General features: G+C 42.7%; 1 protein-coding gene across 1 annotated transcript in view; it reads left to right on the forward strand.

Annotated features, from left to right (window-relative positions):
* FOXO3 (forkhead box O3) overlaps positions 1 to 7,176 on the forward strand; it is a 108,723-nt gene extending 101,547 nt beyond the window's left edge. Inside the window, exon 3 of the mRNA XM_006926055.3 lies at positions 2,437 to 7,176. The gene's annotated coding sequence lies outside the window, so the exon portion shown is untranslated. The remainder of the gene's footprint in view (positions 1 to 2,436) is intronic.
* Positions 7,177 to 7,798: the final 622 nt, after the last annotated feature.

Consider the following 7,798-nt stretch of genomic DNA (forward strand, 5'->3'; position numbering starts at 1 on the left):
TGATGGTGCTCCCTGAAGATTCTGGGCCTTTTGATGAGAGAATGGGCATTTGGGCTGGGGATTGTTGTTGGTTATTGCTCTAGATTTCCCCGTGTGGCCTCGCGCCCCTGGTTTCCAGGCGAATGCCCTGTTTTGCCTAGAATGATGCCATATCGGGGATTATTGGTGCCCTCCACCTCCTTCCCTCCTGTGCTGACCGAGCCCCAGCATTAGAGTAAGCTGCATGCTTAGCCTGTGTGCCTGGGGAAGAAATGTGTCACTGTCCCAGTTCTTAGGCTGAATAATTAACACCAAAGGGAACCGGGGGATGGGGTCTGAATTAGGTAATACCTTATAGCTTCTCCCTTGGTACTTTCAGTAAGTCAGAATTGGGACTTGGGGACCAAAGTCCTCTGATGGCAGGTTCTGGTTTAATAAGTATTATTGTGGAGGAAAAATACGAATCTTCTTCCAAAGGACTCTGTCTGCACCCCTGTCCGTACATGCGTCAGGGGTCCCAGATAGAGTCACTAGAATAGCACTGGCTCTTGAGGCTAAATTCCTCACAGATGTTGAGATCTGGTGTCTAGTTTAGCTTTTTTTTTCCTCTGAAATCAACAGGCCATTATTTTATAGTCCAGGATATATTGTCTCATACTCTTACAAAGCAAAGAGTAATTCCATAAAAAGCCATCAGCTAGGGAAACTAAATACCGGGGTTGGGGAAAAGAAGGAGCTTCTTTTCCTGCTTTATTGTCTCTGCCACCAGTAAAATCACCTTAGTTCTTTTATTTAGAGCTATAACCAGGGTAACTTGACCTTGGGTATGTAATATTACAAATACTAAGCCCCACTATCCTTTCGAATATTGGAGGTGAAAGGTAAGACTCCCAACCAGTACAGTCACAGAAGAGGCTGAAGTCACAGGTATACTTGTGAAAATGCCAAATGAACTCACAATAATATCTCCTGCAGTTGGGGAAGCAGAAGTACATAATGTGTGTGTGAGCTTATTGATGCATTTTTCATTACTTATTCACCTTATCTGGTGAGCAGATCATGAGTTCATGTTGCTTCACTATCCATTTCTTGGACTAGAGCCATTTTCCCCCATTTTTACCATGACAGCCAACACTGTCTTTATAAACAAAAGGTTTTATGTCTTGAGACCTGTCACGTCAGTTCTTTTAGCTACATCTCTAAGAGTATACAGTAGACCCTTGCACAACATGGGTTTGAAGTGCATCGGTCCAACTATACCCTAAAAATCTATTGGAAAGTTTTTTGTAGATTTGCAACAATTTGAAAACACTGGCAAATGAACCATATAGCTTAGAAATACCAAAAAATTTTGAGGTATGTCCTGAATGCATGAAATACATGTATGTATTTTCTCTTATGATTTTCTCAGTAACATTTTCTTTTCCCTAGTTTACTTTATTGTAAGACTACAATATATGATACATATAATTCAAAAGTTAAATGTTAATCGACTTGTTTGTTATCAGTCAACAGTAGGCTATTAGTAGTTGAGTTTTGGGGGATTTCAACTGCACTTAGGGGTTGGCACCCCTCACCCCCACGTTGTTCAAAGTCAACTGTACCTTTAAAAACTCCTCTAACTTTTGCAGGCTTAGTGCTCTCATGAAGTCTGATAAGACTTGTATAAATTAGATGCTCTGAGAGGACCTCCTTTTATGCCTTATCACTGAAGACTGTTGGAGGCAAAATAATAATGTTATTAATTGTTAAAAGGACGTTTTATGAGAGGTGTTTTTCACCATATATGTGTGATATATAATTTTCTCTGCTGATTTTTAATATAAAAAGCAAATTCCTAAGACTGCCTACTTAGAGATTACTTACTTTTTTAGTAGGGGATGACCCCCGCTCCTAGCAGCGCAGACTTTTAAGCCTTTGTGGAAAATGGCCATTTTATCTCCTCTGGTTTGGGGGTATTAATGGAAGGGTGGTTGGTTAGCAAGGTCGATCAGTTCATATAGGTAGTGGGAAAGAACCAGAAAAGCACAGCTGGTCTGTTTAGGTGACCAGCTTCCCAGTTTAAGCACAAAAGTCCCGGGTCCCATGAAATTCCTGGTCCGAAAGTCCAGGACTAAGTGCCACCTGCACCCTGGGCGCCCCTCACTTTCAGGGGCACACTAAAACACCCCCATTTTGCTCGTCTTCGTTAGCCTCCCAAAGTGAGTGGCCCCGTTTCCTTTGAGCTTTTCACCTTGAGAGCGTTTTGTAATCAAGCGCGGAAAGGTAAGTCGTCACCGTGCTTTGTCCTCGGGCGCTGAGACCTTTGAAGCTGGTGTCACGAAACGGCTTTACCGCAGGTGACCTGGGCACAGGAGTAGGGCGAGGAGATGGGAAGTGGCAGTGCGACCCTGAGGCGCCCACTCTTGCCATTTGAACATCCTTAATCATTTCTGGTTTTCTTTTCTCCTTTTATAGACCCTCGAACTGACACAAGACCTACAGAGAAAACCCTTTGCCAAATCTGCTCTCAGCAAGTGGACAGTGATACCGTTTACAGCTTAACACCTTTGTGAATCCCACGCCATTTTCCTAACCCAGCAGAGACTGTTAATGGCCCCTTATCCTGGGTGAAGCACTTACCCTTGGAACAGAACTCTATATATAAAGTATGCAACTCTTCCTTGTACGGGGCAATGTGCCACCTGCCAGCAAAGGACAGCACCCTGTCAGCACCGCCCACCTTCAGCCAGAGCACCCTGTGTGAGCCCCCTGTTGGCTTTTCTGTGGTGTTTCAATATCGCGATGGTTTATGGGATGTTTTAAATGTTTTGTGTTTGTTTTCTTTTGACTTTCTGAGTTTTTTCACATGCATTAACTTGCGGCATTTTCTTAAAATGTTAATCATTCTTTCCCTGTCAAATTTAAAAACAGAAGGAAAATGTACCAGTTACCATTCTGGCTTTGGGCATCGCAAGCGTTTGAGTCTGTGGAACTACATAAACTAACAAATTACATAAACTAGAGGGGGATTTTCTTTCTTCTTTTGTTTGTTAGAAAACTATCCTTTTCTGAAAACTGAACAATGGCACAACTGTTTGCTGTGCGCACTGGTCCAGGGCTGAACGAATGGAGCGTGGCCACTGACCCAGTGCGTCCTCAGTCCTGAGTCAGGGCGGCCGGGGAACAAGACCCCAGCCCCTGGTCTGCCATCGCCACATCGGGAGGGTCTGCGGTCTTCTGTCAGTCTCCTCAGCTAATGCGGTGAATAGTGATGCTATATGTTGGTTAGAAATTTGGATCTTTTCAGGAAAGAAATCAGCTCACCTGTCCACTAATTGTCGAATGCCACTAAAGGATTTAATGTTAAGGAGAAAAGGAAAAGAAAAAAGTAGTCCTGTTTCGTTTTGCAGAAAAAATGAACTTGCAGGTGAGCATTAAGCCAGCAGTGAGAAATGGGTGAGAAGTACAAACCCAAGTCGGTGCTGAGGGAGTTCTAACTTCACTGTTTTCCTAAGTACACCCTTTGATTATTTTTAAGCCTTGCTGTGTATAATCCAATCTACTAGATGTGTGAGTGAGAGGCAATAGCATACAAACTGATTTTTTTATATATAATCTTATAATCTTAGATTGTAATTGTGCAAGTGACACAATGGAAGTATAAGATACGGCAGTTTTGACTCCCCCCCCCGCCCCCCCCCCAATTTCCTGCTTGTATGGATTTCATTTTGTTTTGTTTTCAAAAGTTATGGTGCTGTATAGGTGCTTTCTGTCTAACCTGGAAAGTGTGATTATACTAGTGAACTTCTTTGGCAGACAGAATAGTTGGGAACACCTTGGGTACATATGAAACTGGTGTAACAACGCTCTGATTAGCACAGCATATGCATACTTCTCCAAAGTGATATATGAAGACCCTTTTCTTTGCATAAAATGCATTAGGCATATAAATATATAAATATATTTTATCATGTACAGTACAAAAATGGAACATTCTGCATGGACGTTAGGAATACAGGCTAGTATTTCAGCACAGACCTCCCTGCATGAGTTCTCGCTGACGCTTGCCCCGTGCAGTGGGCACCGACTCCCTTCCACCAACACAGACGTGCCACCCGCCCCCCTGCACTCACTACCAGCCGCCAGGGGCCCCCTTGTGCACCTTTGCTTTATAACGTTTCTGGGGGTAACTAATATTGGTGGTGATAACAGCTCCTAGCATAATGAAAGTTCCATTTGGTATTGTCACGTCTCTCCCACCTCGCTTGGGTCGTCATGTTTGAGCGACGGCCCTGTTGATTTCACCCTGCCTTTTACTGAATCTGTAAATTTTTGTGCAACCGTGGTTATAGTAGACCTGTAGCGCGTGTCGCCTTTTCTAAACTGCTACAAGTTTATAATCTTCATTTTAAAAGTATGTAATTTTTTAAAATATGTATTCTATTCACGGTCTGCTTGTCAGTGAGACAGACTTTGCTTCCTGTATTCCTTTATATAATGCTAGCCACTTTCTCGATTCTTTGGTAGTCTGCTCTACACAAGCACTGTCTAGGATCAGCGAAAGAGGGAGGGCTGCCTCTCTGGGTTTCTGAGTGATGCTGCCCTGGGTGGAGATGCAGTTCAGAGACAGTGGCAGCAGCTGAGCGGGAAGGAGGTGGGTGGAGGGATATCGGATACAAGGGAGAATCCAGAGTGCTTCCAACATGAGAGCCCTGAGGATTTCTCTCCTGAGCTCAAAGAAACAAGCAAGCTAACAAAATAGCTATTTGCCTTTGCAGCTTTATAGACCCTGGGAGCTACTTTTGGAATAAGAAAGGCAACCCTCAAATGTGTTCCAACTTTAAAATCCTTTCAGACATGTGACATCTCATTTATTCTTTTTTTTCCCCCCCGCGTTTGTTACATTTCAGGCAGCATGTCCTACCAAATGTCCTAGAACCAGATTATAATGTAATCTGAAACAGCTGAGGGCGGAATAGAGCCGGTATGAGAGCAGGGCAGCCACAGAGCAGATCAGGCAAATGGAGGGGAAGGGATGCTTTGCATTTTTTATTTTTTGAATAACTCACACAGCATCTACATGTAGAGACTTGTGGAGAGCTGAGATCAGGGCAAAGTCAAGTGCCAGCATCAGTCCCAGGAGGGGGTCAGAATGGAATAATTAGGCCTGTCCAGGATTATGGCAGCTGTACTGTCACCCTTGGCCACACTTAGCTGGCCACCCATCCAGAAGCCAGGCTCCCTTAGACCTGCTGGGTTCTAAAGTGGTCATACTGAGCAGAGGTTTGACCTAAGCCCTCTCTTATATTGAGACCTGCTTTCAGGAAGGGCCGACTGTTGGCCACCATCTGGAGTTCTGAGTGTCACGGGTCCCTCACCATCTCAGCAGAATGCTTAGAAGCCTCTGGGGTCCTGGCCACTGTCATGTTTACATCCTGATGAGAACTATCTGGGGCAACCCTCAGCCTCTAAATAAGCTGCTCTAGGGAGCCTTCTACTTTTTGATGGGAAATTAGAAGAGTAACTAATATTGAAAGCATGACATGTATTCTGGGGCTCTGTTGTTTTCTTCAGGGTTCTAGAACCAGATAACTTTTACCAAAGTTAGAAAAGAGCTTTATCACAAGCTTTCACTGTCCTGGTATGAGGACTGACTGCCAGGTTCAGCGTACCCCATTAACTGTGAATGAATCTGAGGTCAGTTTCCTTTATTGCATCCTCTGTAATATAATATAATGATTGCTGAAACAGTTTTTAAAATTTCCAAAGTCTCTTTCCTGTTAACAGGGGGATTGTGCACACACACATAGGACAAGGCGGACTCCTGTGTTTGGTGTTGAGTTTTAGCATGACATGAAAGGCTTCCCCACCCTGAGGACAGGACCTCATGGCTTGCTGCTCAGGACAGGTATGCTCCGTCTCAGGGTGTCATTTGCGGTGGCTTCCAAACCTGTTAAAGATGGTTGGCACAGACTTCGTCTCTACCTAATGACCTCCTCCCCTCCGCCACCACACATACACACAGACTTAAAGAATCTCTTGGACCATCAAGAGAAAAACAGCCAAACAGCCAGTTTCCTTTCGAGCACTGCTGCCTCCAGCTGGCAAGGGGAAATAAAAATGTAACCCTTTCTCTCTGAACCGCAGAAACAAAACCGTGACAGCTCTGAACTCTGATTTCCTTTCTCTTGCTATATTTGGGGAACATTGTATGATGAGGCATAATTTTTTTTTTTTTAATCAAGAAAAGCAAAACATTTTGTAAAAATGCAATCACTGGCAAAGAGGTACGAAAAAGCCAGCCTCTCCTAGAGACTTGGGGAGGCAAGGTCAAATGGAGGGGAAGTGAAGTTCTTGTGAAATCATGTCAAGATCTGAAAGCAGATGCCCAAGTAACTGAAAAGAATATATTATTTTTGATTTAAATCTTTTGTGGGTAACATTTTATGCAGTTTGAATGAATGAAATCTTTTTCTCTAGTTTTATTTGTATGGTTTTTTGTTGTTTTTGGATGAACGATTGGTTATGAGGCCTCTGCCACACTCCAGAAATACTTGTGTAGCTGCTTTTAAAAATTGTGTCTGGTCACTTATTTCTCTAAAGTTATCTCATTGCCTGGCAATCAGTCTTCTCTCGTATACTTGTCCTAGCACATTATATACTTGGGAAATGTAAACAGGTGTGAAGGAGGACCAGAAAAATTAGTTAATATTAAAAAAATGTGTTGTGCATTTTGGCTTCACATGTTTAACTTTTTTTAAGAAAAAAAAAAGTTGCATGAATGGGAAAAATATCTGTATACAGTATCTGTAAAACTGTCTTATCTGTTTGAATTTCTCGCTCATACCCCATACAACTAGAATTAAATATGGTGCATGGCCATATTCAGACACCTAAGAGTCAAGCAGTTGATACTTTGGTTTGAAGCGCCTCATCCTTTCTTTCAACGCGAACACTATCATATTGCATTTGTACTGAGGATTTTGTCTAACCATATGTTGCCATGAATTAACTCTACCACCTTTCTTCTCAAGAATCAAAGCCAGTTTGATTTGGGAGTCTTCCCCTTTCCAAATGAAATAGAAATGCAGTACTTACTTTCCTTGGTGTTTGTAGATATTGCCTTGTGTATTCCATTTAAAACCGTAATCTAGTTTGTAAAAGAGATGGTGACGCATGTAAATAAAGCATCAGTGACACTCTGTCTTACTCCAAGATGTCTTTTGTTCTTTCTCCTTTCTTTAATCCCAGAAAAGGAATAGCTGAGTTTATCTCAAGGTCTTCCTGCGAAATTATTTCACAGGCTGGAAGAGGCACAAAACTAAGAGACTCTGTCATGAGATCTGTAAATTAAATGAGTCTAGCAAACTTTTTCTCTGACCCACTTTGGACCTCCAAAGACAACCAGATAATTTAATAAAAGCAGACTTATGGCGTCATTCGTGGTGGCTGGTGGCACTTTCGGTGTGCACTGAGTCTTGTTATTTGAAAGAGCTTTTAAGTCGGGAGGCGGGCTTCAGACTCTTTGCCTTCACTGTCAGAGGTTTTGGCCTGTTAAAGTTTTGGACCTAGTAAAGGTCCTCCTCACATGAGTCCAGTGGATAAACATCGGTCATGGCCAGTGCCCTCCTGCGAATCAAAAGCAAATACAATACTCCAGGCTTCTGGTGGGAACAGCATAAGTACTTCCTCTGTGTGAACATTCAGGGCCTCTCAGTGAGGTTAGGGAGAGTTCTACCGTATTATAAAGTTATTCCCAGTAGCCTGGGCTGTGTTTTTCATTTTAATAGACGTTATAAAAATTATTCAGCTTTTACAAACCTGCTAGGATTGGATT

Source organism: Pteropus alecto, unplaced genomic scaffold (assembly GCF_000325575.1).
Source record: "Pteropus alecto unplaced genomic scaffold, ASM32557v1 scaffold79, whole genome shotgun sequence".
In the NCBI taxonomy this organism is placed as follows: Eukaryota; Metazoa; Chordata; class Mammalia; order Chiroptera; family Pteropodidae; genus Pteropus; species Pteropus alecto.